Raw genomic sequence first — 23,523 nt, forward strand, 5'->3', positions numbered from 1 at the left:
GAGTAGTTAGAGTAAATTGGAGCATTGTCCTGGGAGGATGTGGGCTTTGCATGTATGATCTAGAATTGAAAGTAAATCAGAATCACTTTTGTCTAAGATTCCATTTGGATGCATGCCCATGAATTAAAGTCATTCTAAGTTTCTAAATTTCAATCGCTTGAGTTAATACGCAAATGGAGTGACCCAGATGGAGTCATTTTCAGCACAAGGATAAGAATATGATAAGGAGATGTGTCACATATTCAGAATTATACTAATTTGTTATTCTAAAATTTAAAACAACCTCAAATTACAGTTATCTAAGCTATCTACTACTGCTGTAGACAATAAAAAATAACTGTCCTGATGTTCATATACATTTAGCAAGATAAAGATGTCAGATTTGTGCAATTTAATGGATACGTACATTTAGTCTTTGGAAACTATTTTCTAATAGGGATCTTTGTTTTAGAATTAGAAGGCTGTGAATAGAAATACCCAGTGTTAACTTTGAAAGAGATTCATGAAAAAAAATTCCCTTTTCCATAATGTATTCAACTTTTTTATAGACAAATTTGTACATATAAAAATGAAAGTTTTTATTCTTTATCACACAAAAGAAGCAGATGGATTAAAAATAGAATATCAATACATCAACTCACTGTACAACATAAATACAAGGAAAGTCTATGTTCTGACATTCATGTTTGGTATCTGAAGCTATATAGACATTGAATTTAATTGAATCAAATGTAAAAAAGTATATTCCCCAGGCTCAGAGAAAGATAGAAAGGTGCTATTTGACTTAACTTTTTGCTCTTTTCCCCACCCAAAACAGGAAAACTTGAATGTATACTCCTTTAAGCAAAAAAGGGGTATAATTTTTATGATTAAATACAAAATATTCATAACTTTCCAGAGCCATTCAAGTTGGAAAGAAGACCCTAATAAAACCTCTGCCAACTTTCATATTTCATAATTGCAAAGGCAAACAATAAGCAATGAATCTTACTAAACTCCAGGACTCTATTTAGATATACATCATGGCTGACAGTTTAAGAAAATTGATTTAAGCTTCTCACTGACTATATGCCAAATATGTGAATACCTTGAATAATTTTTCCACTTACCATACCATTTTTAGACACCCAATTATTAAAATTGGACAGATAAGAGGACAAGTGAGAAATAATAAGACACCACACCAGCTGTGCTGAATATTTAGACTTACACAGCTTGAATATTAAATTATCGAGAAAGTGAAACTGTAATAAACATGAAAAGAATATTCTCTCAGAGACAGAAACAGTTCTCAGAATTAATAATGGTGTTTTTTGCACATTTCTGTGGCTAGAGGACAGATCATGTAGTAGTGTATATGGCACATATGGATTTTCATCTTTCATTAGACATGTGGCACAAAAATGCTAGCTAAAGCCTCAGATTCTCACAAAGCTTTTACTAGACCCTGTTGTAAATTAAGAAATTTTGAAAGTTGTGTTGAATCTTAATGATCATCAAGGTATCAGCTTATTTAATACAAGGAAGTGATAGATTGTATTGACTCTGGTTAAGAATTGTTTTTGAAGAAAGTGTGATGACTCGTGTGCTAAAAAGGGATCTGAAGAACAGAATGAGTAAGAACGTCTTCCAAAAGTGTCTAATTTACAGCAAGGGGGTAGCCTAGGCTCTGGAGGGATAACTGCAGTTATAAAAAGGCGATGCTGACACTTCATTAGGCACCGGCTTAATCGAGTGGCAGCAGTAGAATATAGCTCAATTTAAAAAATCTTCTTATAACTATGTTTGCTTGCTTTAGGATAAGTCTGATTTTATTTTATTTCTAATTGCTCAAACATCATTTTTAAATTTGTATTTTAGTTAATACACAGTGCAATATTGGTTTCAGAAGTATCTGCACAGCAAAGGAAACAACAAAACTAAAAGCCTACAGAATGGGAGAAGATATTTGTAGATGACATATCCTATAAAAAGTGAGTATCCAAAATCTATAAAGAACTTAATCAAACTCAGCACCTGAAAAACAAACAGCCCTGTTAAGAAATGGGCATACGACATGAATACTTTTCCAAAGAAGATATCCAGATGGCTAACAGACACATGAAGAGATGCTCAACATCACTCGTCAGTAGGGAAATACAAATCAAAATCACAATGGACACCACCTTCCACCTGTCAGATCAGCTAAAATCAGCAACACAAGAAACAACAAGTATTGGTGAAGATGAGGAGAAATGGGAACCCTCTTGCACTGCTGATGGGAATGCAAACTGGTGCAGACACTCTGAAGAACAGTGTGGATGTTTCTCAAGAAACCAAAAATGCAACGACCCTACTATCCAGCAATTGCACTACTAGGTATTAACCTAAAAGATACAAAAATACAGATTCAAAGGGGTGTGGGTACCCCAGTGTTTATAGCAGCATTATCAAAAATGAGTCTTGGGTGCCTAGGTGGCTCAGTCAATTGAACATCTGATTTTAGCTCAGGTCATGATCTCCTGGTCTGTGAGTTTGAGCCCTGCATTGGACTCTGTGCTAGCAGCTCAGGGCCTGGAACCTGCTTTGGATTCTCTCTCTCTCTCTCTCTCTCTCTCCCCCCTCCCCTACTCACACTCTGTCTCTAAAAAATTAAATAATGTTTACAAAAAAGATGTCTTATTTTAAATGTCACTTTACTCTCCCACTCATGTTTGTTTTCTTGTACTCTCTGGTGATTTGTATTAGTCCTCATATTCAGAAGAAGGAAATACTGATGCTTGTTTACTTAGTAGGAGACCAGTGGAAGACAAACTGCTTAACTCTAACCCATTTGAAAATGTTGATTAAAAAAACAAAACAAACAGACAAAATCAGTGATATTCTTCTGTATTTTCCTCATGCAAGTCCTAAGAGCAAAGAATATTAAGGGACAGAAGAAGAAAGAAGAGGAAGAGAGAGAGAAGGAAGAGAAGGTGAAGAAGAAGCATAAGAGGAAGGAGACAAAGAGGAGAAGGTAAGGAAAAAAAGGAAGAGAAGTTCAGAAAGAGAAGGAGAAGGGAAAGAGGAAGAGATGGTGTGTGTGTGTGGAGTGGATTTGTCACCAGGGCCTGAGAAAAAAGAGTGAATTGTAGGTTCAGAAGCAGGATACTGTAGTGAAATAGGAGATGGAAGTAGGTAGAATATTTATAAGTGTTTCATATGCCTAGTCTGGAACAATCCTCCCATTGCTTCCTTAGTTCATTACTTTAACCTTTTACCCTTCTAATTCTGCACATTCTGTAAATACAGCACAGATGTCTCTTCCTCTGGGAAAACTTCCTTATCCTTCAAAGATAGGATAGATGATCGTACTGTATTCCTAGTTTTTGTGCCCCCCCCTTAGATTTTATTTCCCTTAAGAGGGAGGTAATATAATTGTTAAGTTACAGTGTTACATGCCAGAAAGTTTTGTACATTTTCTAAATCATACTATTTATTCATAAATACCTTGAGAGTAAATGAGTAGTCTCAGAAACTCTCAAGTATTCACACATATCATTTATTTTCATATGACTTCAGTTGAGCCATAGTCTTCTCTAGATTTTTTTTCCATTTCAAATTGCTATAAAGTTTTAATTTGGGAATAGTTTTAGATTTACAGAAAAACTGGGAAGATAGTGTGAAGAGTTCCCTTATACCTGCATCTCAATTGTGCCAATTATTAGCATCTTACATTAGTATGGTGTGTTTGACACAAATATATTTTCATTAAGTAAACTACATACATTATTCAGATTCCCTTAGATTTTACCTTAATGCCATTTGTCTATTCCAAGATTGCATTCAGGATAGCACATTACATTTAGTCATCTTGTTTCCTTAGGTTCCTATAGACTGTGACGGTTTCTCTAATTTTCCTTGTTTGATGACTTTGACAGTTTTAAAGGGAACTTGCTCAGGTATTTTATAGAATGCCCCTGATTTGTGGTTTGTTTCATGTTTATTTCTTATAATTAAACTGAAGTTATATGTTTTAGAGAGGAAGATCATCGAGATAAAAGTGCCATTTCAACCCTTCATAACAAGGGTCTATATTCTCAATGTAACTCATCACAGATGATGTTGGCCTTGATCACCTGTCTAAGGTACAGCTTGTCACGATTCTCCACTGTAACGTTACCCCTCCCATTTCCATACTGTACTATTTGGAAGGGATTCACTATGCACAGCCCAAACTTAAAAGAGTTTGTTTTTGTTTTAGATTTTTTGGTGATTTCAATATAGATATTCATGTTACCATGAAAAAAGCCAGTTTTATTTTTTATTTATAATTTTTAGAACTTCTATTTATTTTTCTTGTTTCTTACACTAGATAGGATTTCCAGTGTGATGTTGAATAAGAGAGATGAGAGGGGACATCCTCTCAGTGTTCCTGATCTTAGAGAACGTGAGTTCTGTCTTTCACCACTAAGTACAATGTTGGCATAGGTTTTCATAAATTGTCTCTGTTAGATTAAGGGTTCTAATTCTAAAATTTTGCAAGGTTTTATCACGTTACGGGTACAAATTTTGTCAACTGCTTTATCTGTATATGCTGATATGATTGTATTTTTTTTCTTATTTATTCTGCTAAGATGATGAGACACATTGATTTATGAGTCTTGAACCAATATTGTTTCTCATAATGAAACCCACTTGGCTGTAATGTACTACTTGGTATGGATTTTAGTATCTAGGTTCATGAAAGATTATGATCTGTATTTTCCTTTGTTTATTATTTTTATCTTACTTAGGTTTTAGAGTGATGCTGGCTCATGCTTTCATATTCTATTGTTTTATGTATAGGCATTTAGGATTATTATGCCCCCTTGAAAACCAGTATTTCCCCTATTTAGCCCCAATATCTTCCTTGTTCTAAAGTCTGCTTTTCTGAGTTAATGTAGCTACTCTAGCTTTCTTTTGAATAGTATCAGCAATGTATGTCATTCCCTATCCACTTTTAACCAATGCAAACCTTTATATTTAAATGGGTTTTCTTACACACTACATAGAATTAACTCATTTGTCCTCCCTGTTGTCCCTCCCTTCCTTTCATTCTCCCTTCCTTTCTCCCTTCCTTCTTTCCCTCCTTCCTTCCTTCTTTCCCTCTACCTTCCCTGCTTGCTTGCTTGCTTGCTTGCTTGCTTCCTTCCTTCCTTCCTTCCTTCCTTCCTTCCTTCCTTCCTTCCTTCCAGTAATGCACTCTGACAATCTCTGCTGTTATTGGTTTGCTTTGATCACTCACATTTAAAGTGGTAATTGTTATAGCTTGATAAATAGCTATACTCTTTGTAACTCTCCTATATTTATTGCATTTTTAGTTGATTTTATTCCCTCTTTTTTTTGTCCATCTTTGCTTTTAACTGAATATTTATTTTTATTTCTATTTTTTTTAGAGAGAGAGCGAGTGTGGGTAGGGGCAGGAAGGGAGAGGGAAAGAGAAAGGGGGGGGAGAGAGAGAGAGAGAGAGAGAGAGAGAGAGAGAGAGAGAGAGAGAGAGAGTTTTAAGTAGGCTCCATGCTCAGGATGAAGCCCTATGCAGGGCTCAATCCCAAGACCCTGGGGTCATGAGCTGAGGCAAAATCAAGAGCAGGTCACTCAACTGACTGAGACACCCAGGTGCCTCCTTAAATTCCTCTCTTTGTTTTTTGCTTCCCTTTTTGAATCTGTGCCTGTGGTTTCTTTCAGTTATAATTTACTGCTATTATTTTGGAAGCCTGTAGGTGTTTTAGTAAGATGTGAGAGATAAAGAGCTATTCTGTAATCCTCCAATTTAATCTTAGAATTTTAGTGGACACTCTCAGGGCTATGGCCTTCACAAATGTTTTCCTTTGGTTATGGCTCCCTCCTTCATCTCCACCCCTCTTCCCCCCACCAACAGACACACTGTTCTCTTACTTGGCTGCAGCATCTCCAATACTTTTCTCTTCAGCCCTGACTTCTGTTGACTGTTGGTTTTGATTTGTGTTGTTTTATTTTTCCCCTTCCATGTCACAAGAAGACTTGAGGGGATTAGAGTGGAAGATACTCCATTTGTCCAGTACGGATAAAGTTTTAGAAGTGTACTGTGTCAAAGCCCTTTCCCCTGGATAAAAGACGTTTTTAAGTTTTTTTTTTTTAATTGAGAAGGCTCTAGTCTTATTTCACAAAGGCTACATTTCCCCTTCCCCTGCCATAGCTATGTGGCTATGTGGGCATCTTTCTTAGATTCTCATAGTGGGAATTTGGTTGAATTGCTGGAGAAAAAAAACCTATGGAAGTGAGAGAACCCATTTAAGACTATAGTTCTAAGGAGTTTGTTGATATCATAATACACCATACTCAGCCTCAAACAGTTCTTCAAAATCTCCATTCAGTTGTTCTTACCAGTCCTTGGCTCCAACAACTACTCCTCCAGACATGCAGATCTCTGATGGTGTATCTCTCTGAATGCGCCTGTCTCTCCAGAATTCAGATAGCATCTACCCTGTAAATTATGTCTCTTGATGGATGCAAAATATCACTGATTTTCAGTCTGTCAAGTTTGTTTTAAGTTTTTTTTGTTGTTTGTTTTTTGGTAAGGAGGAGAACTTTTAAACCCTCTATACATTGGAGCTGAAATTGGAAATATCTTAGATTTTTTTTTTAGAAGGAGAAAATTCTCATTTTCCTTCATGAATAATAAATGGCTCATGTGTGTAACTAAGGAGTCAAAACTTGTCTTTATGAACAATGAATGATCTTCAGCTAATAGACATGGGGTTACTTAGAAGTGATGCTATGTTATCCCTAGATAGAGAGTGGTTGAAGATGGGACAATATTTAAACACCATTTGTATTTCAAGTGAAGTACCGATTTTCCTGTGGAAGGTGAGGACATTTTCTCAACTCTCTCAAAAATTATGCCTTTGATCTTTCCTTTGATCTCTCTTTTGATGTCAGAATGAACCATCTTACTACTCACGATAGGATTTTATAGGAAGACTAAGGAATAAGAAATTCACTACCTTCCATGCTTTCCAGAAATGGTTCTTCAATGACAATTAATATTTTAAAAAATGTTTTAAAAAGTTGGAATTCTTGCCTTCCCCACATCCATGCCCCCACTAACTAGTGCTGGTTTAGTTACCCTCAGTCCAGGTATTACTACCTTCATGTGCCAACATTGAATGCACTAACATGTTTTAGTGGAAAGTAGTGATTTTTTTCTTACCAAGTAGTAAAAAACATTGATAGCATATGTATCCAAATATTGGGAAATATAGAATTTAAGGAAATGAATAAAATATTACTGTAAGAGGGGATAAAGGCCAAATAATTCTACTGAAAAGATGAGCTAGCATTTGGCAAATATATAGGTTATACAGTGTATAGATTTTCAATCTGATTATTCATTATTCCTATTTGTATATGTCTATACCAAACTAGACCAAATACATACAGACCCTTCACCGACTTTTGAGCATGTGAGGATATGGATTCTGATAATGCTTTACTATTTCTCACCAATTATATCTTCAAAGAATAATAGGAACAAATATAACACATTTTTATTCAATATGTATTCTGTTAATTTTTTATACACATAGTTTTACTTTCATCTCATAACAGCCTTGTGAGAGAAGTAATATTATTATTACTATTTACAGATGGGAACATTTTGAGACTTGGATTTTGAACATGTGTTAAAGTCTACCCATCTAATAAGTGATGAAGTGTAATCATATTTAATAATGGGCATTATCAAAATCCTTATCCTCATCTTCGAGTCAAGTCAGTAAAGTAAATGACTTTAATGCTTCCAGATAAAGAAAAATAGCACCACATATCACATGTCATCAGGGAAATGGAAATTAAAGGGTGATGAAATACCACTACACACTGATTAGAATAGCCAAAATCTAGAATACTGATTAATACCAAATGCTTCCATGAATGTAGAGGAGCAGCAGGGACTCTTTTTAATTACTGGTGGGAGTCCAAAATGGTATAATCACTTTCAAAGACAGGTTAGTGGTTTTCTTACAAAACTAAATATACTTTTACTATATGAGCCAGAAATTGTACTGTTTGGTATTTACCCAAAGGAACTGAAAGCATGTCCACCCAAAAACCTGGACAGGAATGTTTATAGCAAATATATTAATATTTGCCAAAACTTGAAAGCAATTATGTCCTTCAGAAAGTGAACAAGCAAATAAACTACACATTCAGACAATGGAATAGTATACAGTATTAAAAAGAGATGAGCTGCCAGCTCTGAAGACACTTGGAGGAAACTTAAGTGGATATTATTATTTCTAAATAAGTCAATATTAAAAGGCTACACACTGTATGATTCTAACTATCTGATATTCTGGAAAAGGCAAAACTATTGCAATAGTAAAAATATCAGTGATTTACAGGGACCAGGGGCTTGGGGAATATTAAGTGTCACACAGGGAATTTTTAGGGCAAGGAAAATACTCTGTATGATACCATAATGATGGATATATATCATTATATATATATGTTCAGACTTCTAGAATGTATAACACACAGAGTAAACAGTAATGTAATCTGTGGACCTTGAGTGATTATCAATGGACTATGTGATGTGTCAATTTTGATTCATGAGTTGTGACAAATGTACTGCTCTGGTGGGAGATGTTGTTAATGGGGGAGACTGCATGTGAAGGAGCAGGGGTATATGGGAGAACTCTGTACCTTTCTCTCAGTTTTGCTGTAAACCTAAAACCACTCCCCAAAAAGTCTTAAAAAATAAAAATGGAAAGATAGCTGATTCTAGGGTTTTGACAAAGTAACAATAATTGGTAAACTATAGCTAGTATTAGTCTTTTTCATTGATAAGAGAGCAAATCAATGGGCTCACCAGCCAGTTTAAGATATAATGCATTATTATTAGTTCTAATTCATAGTAACTGAAATGTTCTGCACCTGCAATAATTAAAAATACACATTAATATTTAAAAACCAGTTTGGTTATTTTGACTTTCTTAACAAAGAAATGAATATGGGTTTTCATTCCCATGACCGTTTAGATTTCTTTACACCAGGGACTTACTATTTTGTGTGCCAAATGTCAGATTGACTCTTCTTGTCAATTTAGGAAATGACTATTTGAAAATTTGCCATCTGTTCTGTTGACAGAGTGGCAGGTGTTTCTATTTTGCTTTACCAAATCTTAATAATTTATTGGATAGTTTAAGGACACTTGTTTGTCGTATTCGCTTGCTAGTTGAAGACCATAATTGTTTACATAGGGAAAACTACCTAACTTAATCCTAATATGATTATCTGTCTTCAGACAGTGTTGTTCACATGCAGAAAAGTAGAATTAGTTAAATTAGTTATTTTAAATTCATATCTAATATATCCAAATTTTTAATTGGATACAAACTGAAGAATGTATTTGTATTTACATCTCACTATTTTAAAATTATTTTCTTATTTTCTGAGAGTTTTATCACAATATTTTAATGCTTATAAATGTAAACTGTCATGTAGACAGTTTTCTGAAGAATGAATACACACATAACAATCCAAATTTCTTTTCAGACTACACTGAAATTTTACATAACCCCTAATGTTATGCTAAGCACTCAGTAGCATTAAAATTTGTACCATCTTTTTAAAATCATAATTTAATTAATCATATACCTACTGAAATTATTGTGTATAACAATATTTATGTCATAATTTTGTTATAACTTTGTGATGACTTAATTTAGAGAGTACATAAAATCATATAGCACAAAACGAGTGTATTTCACACTAGTAATTCACTGAAATTAAAATTGTAATAACTATCTTAGGTTTCTTTAACAGCAGAGATATCTATTGAACTCTTTTAACATTTTTTCAATGTTAAAATTATGATTTTTATATACTAAGGCTTTGAATCTTGAGGTCTTAATCACCTTACATATATAATGTGTTTAAATCCCAAAAATCTATTTGGTTTATTTTTGATTGGGAGATGAATAATGTATTCTAAACTAGGGTTTTTCAGAGAGTCATGGCTCTATCAAATGATCTTTCCATGCGTGACTTTCCTCCAAATAAAAGTAGATTTACCTTTCATTTAAACAAATACATTGTCAGGTTCTCCACCTATTATATCAGAAAATTTCTAGTTAACTTTGGTTTCAGCTTCTTCTCTTTGTGTTTAGGTGATGATAAGAATAAAAACCTTGCAAAGTAGGGTGCTTGGGTGGGTCAGTCAGTTAAGCATCTGACTCTTGATTTCTGCTCAGGTCATGATTTCACAGTTCGGGAGTTTAAGATTCATGTAGGGCTCTGTGGTGACAGTGTAGAGCCTACTTGGGATTCTCTCTCTGTCTCTCTCTCTCTCTTTCTCTGCCCCTCCTCTGCTTGTACACGCTCTCTCTCTCTCTCTCTCTAAGTAAACAAAAATTTTAAAAACAAACTTGTAAAGTTGTTGTAAGGATTAAAATTTTAACAAAATCCAAGTTAAGTGTTTTCCACAGTGACTTACATAGAGTAAAATTTCAATGATTCTTATTATTTTAGCATAATTATGATTTATGTGTTAAAGTAGATGTGCTTCTGTGAAAACGTAAAATATTCTTAATATTTTGCAGGGAGTAAGGTTCCAGATGCATTGCCAATTAAAAGTTACTACTAATAATAGGTTGACAGTAATAATTATATGAAAGATTTACCAAATAATATCTTGTCTATTTATCCTTCTAGATAAGACATAGCACACATACTTTATCTCATATGGAATGTGGAACCGTTTAGTACTGGCTGCCTAGAACAGTGTTGAGAAAGATTCTGAGTTCAAACTCAATTTCAGTGTTCGGTAAATGTCATTCTAATGTCCCAATACTATAAAATTCAGCCTTAAATAAAATCAGGGGGAAAAAATGGAACTACATACCTGGGTCCCCTTATTTAGAAAACAGAAGAGTTAATTTTACTGAATTTACCTATAACGTGATGCCTTCTGCACTAAAGAATAGGTATTTCCAAGAATAGTCCTAGTTGACTTATTGCTATATTTATTGGAAGAAAGTTTGTGAGCACACAATTCAGTCATTTATACAATATTCAGCTTCATGAAAAGCCCAAGGACAAATCTCTTTCTGATGGTATGGCCAGAAGTCACGGGGTTTATCTGAGCAATCAAGTTAATTCTAGAAATCCTGGGAATGCTGGCAATTCCTCCCCTTTTAAAGTTTTATTGTTAAAAAATTTAGAGATTTATTGTTGTTACAATGCTAGCAAACATGTTATGAGAGCTTTTCAGAATTATTTCTGTTTTGAAACTTGATTATTGGCTTTTCTGTGTCCTCTACTTGTTTGGTCTTTGCCTTTCATTTCTCATGCTTTCAGTTATGTGTGTGTATGTGTGTGTGTGTGTGTGTGTGTGTGTGTGTGTGTGTGTGTGTGTGTTTAATTCTTTCCAGAAGAAGGCAAGGTTTTCATTAAAAAAAAATGCAAACTTAATCAAATTGAAAAAGTTTAGAATTTTAGTGTATTTTTTCATATAGCATGGGTTTTTATAACTCAGACTGAAACTTGAGTATTTATCTTTCAGGCACATTTTGAAATGCTGGGGAACTGGTAATTTGGAAGAAAGAACACAAAAATTATTAATACGGTGATAGCAATTCAGAGCTAGTATTAGAAGAAATTAAATGTACTTTGTAGGGATAACTGTAAGTGGCTATGTTTTAATTTCATAACAATGGGTGCCAAATTGATAAAAATAGATATGTGTGGCTATGTTAATGATTCTAGTAACATTAAAAGAGTAGAAAAGGGGGGGAAAGTTAAATTTGTACAAAAATCTGTTAATCAACAGTTTTGTTGAAAGATATTTATGTTTGTAGATATAAAGTCATGCCAATATTAAGAAAACACCTTCATTAGAGGAATTATTAAAAGTGAAATAACTTATTATCATGAGTAGGAAAGCTTCAACCTCTTGGTCTTTTCTGGTTTTCTTATTGAAACATTTTAACACAATTCTGATACAATGCTACTTTTAGTAATGCAACCATTATATTACATTGTGATGGAAAGATCTATTTGTATGAAATATAAAATTGTCACTTTTAAATAATTGCTACTCAGGATAAAGATACTTATGGAGAAGGTAAAGGACTAAACTATTCAATTTACCACTATTGTTTTTTAAATTAAATGATTTAATTATTTAATTAATTATCCCTCAAATTATCACTCCATTGTATTAGGTGGACGTGGGTCAGTTGTTTTGTTTTGTTTTTTGCTAATTTTTGACTAAATTTTTGGAATAATTTTAGGTTTACTGGAAATTTGCACAGATCATAGAGAAAATGGTCACATGCCTTTTGTTCAGTTTTCCACTAATGTTAGTTGACATCTTACATAACTGTGGTACATTGTCAAAAGTAAGAAATTAACATTGGTATTTTATTGACTAAATTACAGGCTTTATTCAAATATTCATTACTATCCTGTGTCTGCTGCAGGGTCCACTACATTTCATTTAGATTTTAATCATTTTGAGGAGTACAGTATGCATTGAGAATAAGTTTCACATAAGACAGAGGTGAAGTTCAACTTCCAGTCATGACCTCCATAATGTATATTTTTTGATAAGAAGGTTAAATACATTGAAACTCCCTTTCTTCATTTGCAAAGTGATTTGATATAGGATGTAATAGTGTCTAATCCAGACAGATAATGTAAGGGTTCAATAAAATGATCATTGTAAACAAATTATACATTGCCTGACATAATTTCTCAATAGATGTTCTATTCTTACTGAGGTCTTAAAGGTTTTTTTCCCCACAAACTTTTAACTACTAGCTTCTAGCTTCCTACAGAGATTCCCAGATCATACCGAAGTTTAAAATCTAAAAAAAACGTTTAAAGTTTGACAACATATGATAGGATCCAGAACCATGTTATGAAGGTATTGGGGGTGTGTGTACAACTATTGCTCCATTGACTTGAGAAAATATTCATAATGGTAACAGGATAAATTGAGTAAAGCCTTTCAACTGCACTCTGGAGGTTATGTCTATTAGGTGTAGTCTATTTTTATCTGTAATGACGTTCAGTAAATGTGGATTAATGGCAAAGTACACAATACTATATATTCTTGTTGTGTTGTATAAAATTAGCAGAGTACTACCTCACCTACGACAGTGACTTTCTTGATGATTTGGAGCATTAGGTCTCTATCTCATTGTGTAATATACTACTTAGGTTAGTTTTAAGAAAACTGATTTCAAATGCAACAAAATTATAATTTCCATTTTTTTAAGATAATGGTTTCTTACATAAACCTGAGAAATGAAGGGTAGTTATATAGGGTTTTTATTTTTATACTTTATTTATATTATGTTTTGCCTGCATAAAAGCAAAATAAGTAAGTCTCTTAAAAATTTAGTTTTCTAATGGTGCATTGAAATGTGGCTTAAAATTCCATGTATATTTTTTGTCTCATCTGAAACCCCAAATCACTTGAGTCTTAATAGTCCCTGACTCGTGTTATATAAATGTCAGTTTGTCCTTAGGTCAAAACTGAATAATCATTCTTGTTATTTTATAATGAAGTTGATGATGACATTTATTCTTTCACACATACTGTAGTCATTCTGTTGCACATTAGAAAGAACTTATGAAGCAATCTTAATGTTTAAATACGGACTCAAATTTTATCATTTTATCAGAAAAAATAAAATAATCCTATAAGATGTGGAGAATCCCTTACTGATTGTGATAACTTCATGCTTACTGGGTTTGAAGATTGTTTTATGTGTCTGTATGAAGGACAAAATTGCAATATGACTGTGTCCTTGTAAGTAGAGGAAATGAGGACACAGGGGATGGGGGAGCCCATCTGAAGACCCAGGGAGAAGACAGTTGTCTGTACTCAGAATGAAACCAACTCTATCAACATTTTGATCTGGGACGTCAGCCTCGAGAACTATGAATAAATAAATTTCTGTTGTTTAAGCTCCCCAGTCTGTGGGTCTTTGTTATGGTAGCCCTAGCAAACTAGGATAATAGTTTTTCCTTTCTCAGGTCAATAACCTGTTATGAATATTATGAATATTAATAGAGGACCATTCCATTAGTGAATTTGATCTGTCTCTTTAGATATTTTATGAAGCAGCCTAGCATGTGCTTGCTTTTGATGGAAATTACAAATTGTGAACAACATTAAATTCGACTCCCCAAACATACTAGAGTACTTGTATCTACCCAAAAACCCCCTCTAAGAATCAGAGGAATATGGTTGATCATTTCCTTCACTGTGACGGATTCCTTTACAATGGCAGGATTTCTCTTGAATACAATAGCCAGAAACACACTGAGAAATGGAAGAGGAGGTTTATTTCTCTGGCTAAAGGAATAGCTTTTGTTGTGCAAGGGGAAGACAAAATATTACCATAGAAATTGACTAGAAAAAAATTGTAACCTTCTCTAAAGTCTCAAAACTACTTTCTTCACTATTTTCTTGTAGATCTTTCAGACAAAACGAAACAATAAGGACTTTATTGGTTTGCAATTTTTCTTTAGATTTGCCACTTTGTGTTGTTTTAAATCTGTCTTTTAACCTATTTATGAAGGTGTCTTGAATTATTTGTATCATTCTATTTGCCTACAGTCTACTCACATTATTTCAAGGTTAGTCTCTCTGAATTCATTAATGTTTGGGTTCAGAATAATCATTTTTGATTTCCCAGTTGTAGTCAAAGAGGCTGTAGCATTTCTTAATGTCTTATCAGTTTCACATTTCTCCTTTTTTTTTTTTTTTGGTAACTGCTAAACATATTGAAAATAGCAATGATTACAGACTTCTCTAACACTATTTATCACTTAAGAAATCATCTTTAGACATTCCAGTTTCTATAGATTCTCTTCAAGGAGTATATTCCAAAGAGTATTTTCTCAACTATCCAAATGGGTTTAGAATCTATATTTAAAGTTTAATCCATGATTTGTTTTAACATGTATTTACTGAATGCCATTTTATTTATTTTATTTTTATTTTTTTGCATTTGGTCAACTAGGAATGGAGGAAAACTATCCTAGTCTCTTCCCTCAAACAAAACAATAGAAAGCAACAACAAATTGGCTGTATTTTCAAATATTGTGTAACTCTTGAATTGTGTCACATGATTGAAATGTATAAAATGGTTTTTCCTCAGTAGTCTCTTTATCCTTGTGTTATTAACAGTATGAGCTTTCATAAAGAGGCTTGATTTAGAGTTGTCTTGATTTTAAAAAGTGTTTACAGCATAAATACTCTAGTTTCTCTATAGTTGTTAGTTATATATTCATAATAACATGAATTTTCTTCATGGAGAAATAGGGAATATAATGTCTGTTTCTAGACTTTTATTTGGGATACATGATATATATGTGTGTATACAAATTATATATATATGTATATATATATATATATTGTGGTGTGTGTGTGTGTGTGTGTGTGTGTGTGTTCATGCACATTCACAAAGTATATAATGATGCTTTGGTAAATGTTTAAAAACCTCTCTCTTTGGGGAGATAGAGGGACACAAAACCTGAGAGACTATTGAATACTGAAAACCAAGTGAGGGTTGAAGGGGAAGGGGGAGGGGGGAAAAGAGGTGGTGGTGATGGAGGAGGGCACTTGTAGGGAAAGCGCTGGGTGTTGTATGGAAACCAATTTGACAATAAACTATTTAAAAAAATAAAAACCAACTCTACAGTTTTAAAAAAAAGCGCTTATATGTAGTAGTACTGATTTCCATGGTATAAGAATGCAACATGACTGGTTTAAAGTTATCAATGTGATATCTGCCAGCTCACAAAATCTCTAGGAATCTAACAATTGACTTTTGGGATCTCGTATAAGCCAGGTCTAGCACAACACTCCCCTATGATGCAGTTACTTAGATCTAAAAGTACATCTACTTGTCAAGCTAAATGTTTGACAGATGGTAGTTTTTATTCATAAATGAAATATGTATGTGTTTGGGAAAGGGACCTACATTAAAAGTTAGGTACTCTTGGTGTGCCTGAGTGGCTCTGTCACTCAAGCAGCCAACTCTTGGTCTCAGCTCATTCCTTTTTTTTTGAAGGGGGAAAGGAACTTTATTTTATTTTTTTTACTTTATAAAGTTTCATATTTTTTAACATATGCAATTATTTTCCATCATTTACAATACAGTAGTTGCAATGACACTCCAAACAGAAAAGCAAAGTAAAAAATCAAAACACCAACTTCTGTTTCATGTAATTAGACTTATACAGAAATTAGAAGGTTAAGTACCAACTAGTTAATCACCTAATTTCACAGCTATCTGAAGTGGCAATCATTATATAGCAGCTTATCTATGATACATTCAAGTTAAATGATACAATATATTACTTAATCTTACATCAGGTCTTGATGTCTGGGTCATGGGTTCAAGCTGTGCCCTAGGCTCCATGCTGGGTGTGAAGCTTACTTTAAAAAAAAGTTATATACTCTTTGTTTATTGATTATTATGTGAAATCAGAGAGTCTTTTCTGGCCACTCTGAACAACATTCCTTATAATGGGGGGGATCAGAGTGGGGTGGAGATCATTAGAAAGAAATACTTCTCAATGATTAAAAATAATGTGAAAATGCTTTTAATCCTTGAAGAGTGCAAAGTTAATAAATATTAAATCATAGCTATACTTATTATTAAGTAGAATTCCCAGCCAAAAAATAAGGCTTAGCCGAGTTTTCATTTTTGCTTGTTTCTTTTAGCCAAGGTTTTAGACTCTACCCTCTTCTGAGAGCCATGGAAACAGTTTATGGGTAGAACCATTTGAAAACATTGTCAGTAGTACAAAAACCATTGCATATAGTTACATTGCTAGAAGTAGCTGGGTATTTGAATTTATGTTCAAGCAGGTACAAAATAGTAGTAACAAGATTTCATGTAAGAAAAAAGGCTGGGTTAGAAGCAGAGTTGAAGAAAAACTGACAAGAAAGAGAAAAGTATATCCTATGGGGAAAAGACAACATAAATATTTTATTTGGGGACTTCGTTTTCCTTAAAAATATGCTCAGAAAAAAATTCTAACCAGAAAGAAGCCAACATGCCATGCGGAGAAAATTGTCTTGTTATCCGATAGCTCAAGATACGTTTGTGTGTTTATAAAAATGTGGATACTAGGAATGAGGTGAAGAGGTTTCTGCCGACAGAGAGCCAGTTTGTTTTTAAAGCTATAAACTTTTCCTGGCAGATTTAATAGAAGCAGAGGTTAGCAATTTAAAGTTTTTTATTGTGTGGAAAAATTCAATCCAAAATCATGTACTGGGTTGGGAAAGGACCATTTGAACATAGCAGGGCCGCTGATCACATATTGCTTAGGTCTCAGTTTATAGATTCCTTCTCACAAAAATATTCCCTGATCTTCCTAGTCAGGTATCCCTCATACATGGACCCATAAAATCCTGTACTCATTGCTCTTGTTGCATTAATTAAACTTTATTAAGATTATCTCTTAAGTAGTGTGTGTCCTGTGTTGGAATGAATTCCTGGGGAGAATGAGGCTGCGCATGTTGTAAGTATGGACAGGGGTTGTTTCTAGCCAGCAGCTGAGTAGACAGGTCGCTAGAAAGTCTTAAAATTCTGCTTCCTTTCTCTCCCCATGTTACCTCACGCTGTTCATTACCTCTCTCTTTATAAATATATGCAGCCACTAATGCTCTTGTCTAAGGGATGACAAGGCAGCAGAAATCTCTGACAGGGCGGGGAGTTCATGAAAAAAAGTACTGCCCTTAAGCATTCACTTCCATATTGTGTCCCTCTAAAACCCAGGGTTTGTGTATTAAAATTTAAGTGCCCTATTCTCCTTCTTACTTCTTCTTCATTGTCCAAAGGCAAAGCTGTATCATAAAGTTTTGACTGGTAGGGTAATTAACAATGGGTCTCTGATGCCTGGGACGTACTGCCTGAGAGGCAGCGCTTCAATACTTCTTAAATCACTGGAAGCGCCAAAAGCTAGACTGGTCTATCTTAACCCTTGCATGACATTTTATCATTTACAGAGTAACCGATGCCCTAAGGAAATGTGAGCTCACAGACAAAAATCCTGGACATTTCTGGAGTGAAATCAATGTATGAAAGACACACAGGCCAATACCATTTAATAATTGATGGGATTAATTAAAGATATAAAACAGGAATTTAAAATAAGTGTATCTGAGGAATGCCTGGGTGGCTCAGTAGGTTAGGCGACTTGGTCTTGATTGCTGCCCAGGTCGTGATCTCACAATTCACAGGACTGAGCCTTGCATTAGACTCTGCACTGCCAGTGTGAACAAAGCTTGTCTGGGAGTCTCTCTCTCCCTGTCTCTCTGCCCCTCCCTTGCTCACATGTGTTTTCTTTCTCTCTCAGAAAAAAATAAATGTAAAAAAAAAAGAAAGATTCTTTCTTGCCCTCTCCCTCTACCTGCCCCCTTAAAAAATAAGTGTATCTTATATATATAAGGCAGGATATTTGCATGTAACAAGAACAATAATCTTTCATTTTTTATTTTTTAACAATTATTTATTTTTGAGAGAGAGAGACAGTGTGAGTGGGGGGAGGGGTAGAGGGAGAGGGAGACACATAATCTGAAGCAGGCTCCAGTCTCTGAGCTGACAGCACAGAGTCTGACATGGGGCTCGAACTCAGAGATCATGACCAGAACCATGAGATCATGACCAGAGCCAAAGTTGGATGCTCAACTGACTGAGCCACCCAGATGCCCCGAGGACAACAATCTTTTAAAAAGAACTAAATAGAAACCTTTGGTCTAGAAAATACTATAGTTAAAAAATGGTTTTAAAAACTCAATAAAGGGATACAGGCCTAAGTAGGTATAGTTTATCTTGGATTTTTTTTACCTCTTCTATATCCACTCTCCAAATATTCACCTTGTTCTTATTCCACAAACTGTACATCAAGAAAAAACCCTGTCCTCTTACTTTTTGTCAGAATCAGTCAATAAATTGCAAATCTGGATGTCAGAGAATGAAGAGATCATTCATTTGTTCTCATGGCTCATTAAAAAACTGCATAGTTTTAGAGAGTTTTATGGAGTGGTGCAGTTGGATGTTACTACCTCTCAGCCTCTTTGCATACCTTATCGGTTTCCCTCAACCTTGCCCACACCTCAGAAAATGAGCCCGTTAATATATTCTTTTTAGTCACTTTTTATTTGTAGGTACAATTATTTGCTTCTTGGATTCTGACCAATATAATACCTAGTATCCTCAGAAGCCCAGGAAATAGGACTTGAAATTAGAATATTGAGATTGAAACGACAAGTACCTTACCTTACCTCCTTACTTGGGGCAAATGGAAAGCTATAAATCCTCCACATTGTGGAATGGGATGAATGAGGTGGAAGGCAACATGATGAGAGAATAGTGGCTAAGGCACGTAGGTATTGTGTTTCAAAGATTACGTGAGTCACTGCAACATACGTTGGTCCTAGAAAGAGTACTCAGAGTAAAAGCAAGGGAAAGTCATGATGACTTTATGGCTGCTTTGGTAGTCTGCTGTTACCTCTTGTAGCTGTGGGATAGATATGACTAAGGATTATTAGTCTAGGATTGTCAGCTAAAGGCCTAACTCAACAGGGGCCTAAAGTCAAAGAGGATAAATTATCAGCTATTCCCCAGTATTAATATGTTAACGTGCACTTGAATCACTGGAATCCTTCAGGACTCTGAATGTCAGGATTCTTCATTTCAAAGAGATCCCAGGGATTATCAATGTTCCTGAACTGCAAATTGCAAAAATATAGATGAAAGAGCCCAAAAGTTCAGAAAGTAGGAATGTTGAATTGGAACTATCATGTGCAATCTGCTCAGCCTCTCCTTCCCTAATCCTACCTTTCAGGAAGTTTTCAGGAAATAGGTCTCTAGCCATGATACTGGAACAAAAAAACAAGACAAAACAAAACAAAACAAAAAGCTTTGTGAATGAAACAATGGCATCATTGGAAAGCCCTTTAAAGGTGGCCTCTGTACACACTGGATACAAAGTTGAAGATGCTCCACTGAATTTGAATTCCTGACCGCAGTGAGGGCATAGAAAATTAGAGGCCAGATTGCCTTTTGCATTTGACTGCAAAAACAAGTCATAAGGACAGAATCTTTTGACTCAGTGGGAATGTCTGGTGATGGCTAGTTGATCAGAGTCTCCAGAAGTGAACTAAATGGGCTACCTAGAAAGGTACTGCTGGGATATATTAGTAGGAAAATATGTTGTGGGAGTGGACATCTGGCTGGAATCAGCTTCTTACTCAGTTTCTAGATATAAAGTAGGACCTGGAGCCACTTGATTGATTAGAGGGCCATGTCCCTCTGATGACAATTCTGAAACATAGCTAAACATATATTGTGTGAAATTATGTGACTCTTTCACCAAACTCTCTCTAAAAGGACCAGTGGCCATATGTGGAAATGACTTTAAACCAAGGCTTGGGAACTACTCAGACTCACTGAGAGATAATAGATAGCGGCTCTGCTATGGCTAGCTCCCAGAGCCAGTGTTGGATTTTAGGTCTTAGAGTTTCAGCCAGCATGCACCTTAGTCTATATAGTAGGTCAGAAAAAAGCTCATTTCTTTATTATTTCCCTAGTTCTAGAAGTTACACAGACACACACACACATGCATGCACACACCCCTTTAGATTTTTTGTTCTACAGTTTTGCAATATGCAGATCAGCAACATTGCTAACCCCTGGGATCTTGTTAGAAATGAAGAATCTTGACATTCAGACTACTGACTAATACTGGTGATTCAAATGCATGTGTGTGTGTATATATATGTTTATGTGTGTGTGTGTGTATAAATATATATATGACTAATTTCTGGAACTGGGGAAATAATAAAGGGATAGACTAAGATAGATAGATATAGATATAGATATCGATATCATATTTATGTAAGTAGTTAAGTTTATATATATATACACACACACATACACACAATACATTTATATATAATAAAGGGAGAGAAGACCACTGTGGTGAGAAGGGACAATGAAAGCCCCTGGAAGACTTGTATATTCACCCACTGACAAGACATGCATTCTTATTTAACTTGATTATTTGTACATTTAACCACAAGATGAAACTTTGGAATGACTATGAATTATTGTATACCTTAATCAGGAAGTAATACTAATATCACTTGCCATTCCAGATTTTTGTTTATTTTCTGGAGTGAATCAAAGAATCCCTTCTATTCTACTATTGGCCTTGAAACTACAATTTCTATCAGCAAAGATGGAAACAGTTTGCATTCTTGTGTCAGGGATTGCAATGCATCTTTTCTATTATGCCATCATTTTGGTTAAGTATCCTCTCTCATAATATAGGTTGGGGGAACGTTATCATTTTTGATCAGAAGAAACCATTCTGGTCACAGAAGTGGACACAGTAGTAATTACATTTAATATTAATTTATCATCTCTCTTCCCTTGTCCCGGATCATTTACAGTTGACCCTCTAACAACAAGAGTTTGAACTTCACACTTGTACATGGATTTTTCTTTACAGTACAGCACTGTAAATGTATTTTCTCTTCCTTACATTTTACTTTCTCTAACTTACTTTATTGTAACAATGCAGTACATAGTGTGTATAATATACAAAATATGTGTCAGTCAGCTATTTATGTTCTGGTAAGGCTGTTACTGTTCTGGGCACTAGCAGACTACTTGTAGTTAAGTTTTGGGGTAGTCAAAAAGTAAATACAGATTTTTTTTCATTATACCAGGGTCAGCACCACTAACCCTGCATTGTTTAAAGATCAACAGTGTTTTAGGTTTCAGTTGGGAGTATAACTGAATTGTTTTCACCACATGATGATGTAAGCGCTAATAGGACTTCATTTGTTTCCTCTTTGGGAAGCACATTTTCACTGGACAAAGGACAAGAAGCATTGGGCTATGCTGAATGGTTTCCATTGCCCATCTAGGTCCTCTTTCTGCCCTTCTGCACCCTAAAAAATTGAAACTAAGCAATGAGATACTCAAAATCATTGCAGGTGTCTGGCCTTGAAACATATTGTGTTTGCTTCTTCCCAGTACATACTTTAAGTTCTGCTAACTTACTTGTGATCTCCCCATCTTGAAGCTTTCTAAAATCAATCATGGTTTGACTACTTAGGTAGTCCTCTTTCATCTTGCCAATATCTCAGATCTTTTTACCCCTAATTAATTACTTAAAAAATCATCTTTGCTCATACCATAATCTACTATATAAATGTATATGTAAATGTATGTATGTGTATGTGTGTATGTGTGTGCATGTGTGTATATATATATATGTATGTATTTTTAGATTGAAGGTAGGACGTGAATGGGGGAAGTAAGTAATAGTCGTGACATCTAAGATTGCATGTTCGAATATGAAGATCGTAGCTGAACATAAAAATAGTAGCAGGTCTTCTAGAACAAATTTCAACTTGTGTGATATGGGTGGGGGGTGTCCCCACACCTCCAAGAAGCAGTTCTCTGGATACCAGCTGGGTGTTCTACAATTAAATTCAACTCTGACACATCTAGCTGTAGACAGTGTCATAATCCACAGGTTGAGTTCAGAACCGCAAGATTGCACCGCTCACTTCAGACACTAGTTGCAAGCCCAGGTGGCTACTTGTGTTCCCAACCACTTAGCTATAAATCAGAGGTTCTCACAAATCCCATTTTGGGTTTAATTAATTTGCTGGAACGTCTCACAGAACTCAGAAAAACAATTTCCTCACAAGATTACTGATTTATTATAAAAGGATATAACTCAGGAAAAGCTAGCTAGAAGAGATGCGTAGGCAAGGTTATATGGAAAGGGACACAGCTTTCCTGCCCTCTCTAGGCATGCCATCCCTGCAGATCTCCATGGGTTACATTGCATGATTGATTACATTATTGACCATTGGTAAATGATCCAGCCCCTCTCTTCCCTGGAAGCCCAGAGGATGGAAAATTAAAAATTTCAGCCCACTAATTATGTGGTTGGTTCCTCCGGTGACCAGCCTTTATCCCTAGGTGATCCAGGGCCAGTCTACCTGCCATTCAGTAACATAACAACAGACACCTTTATCACTCTCATCAATTAAGAAATTCCTAAGGTTTTAGGAGTTCTGTACCAGAAATGGGAACCAATGTATATCTACTGTAAATCAGAATATCACAGCAGGAAAAGAAAGCATCCACATATGACATGAAATGAAGTGGGCACAGGATAATTAGCTTTTGGCTATTATACCATTACTGAATATGTGTATTTAAAAAATGAAATACAGTAAAACTCCTAATACTAGAAATTCCAGACTATAGATTCTGATAAGGGAAAACTGTACATTGTTTTTAATTAAAGGGCACATGGACATAACTTTTTATTTATTTTTTTTGAAATTTTATTTTATTTTATTTTTTTACTTTATAAAGTTTCATATTTTTAACATATGCAATTATTTTCCATCATTTACAAGACAGTGGTTACAATGACACTCCAAACAGAAAAGCAAAGTAAAAAATCAAAACACCAACT

Source organism: Suricata suricatta, chromosome 15 (genome assembly GCF_006229205.1).
Source record: "Suricata suricatta isolate VVHF042 chromosome 15, meerkat_22Aug2017_6uvM2_HiC, whole genome shotgun sequence".
Taxonomy (NCBI): domain Eukaryota; kingdom Metazoa; phylum Chordata; class Mammalia; order Carnivora; family Herpestidae; genus Suricata; species Suricata suricatta.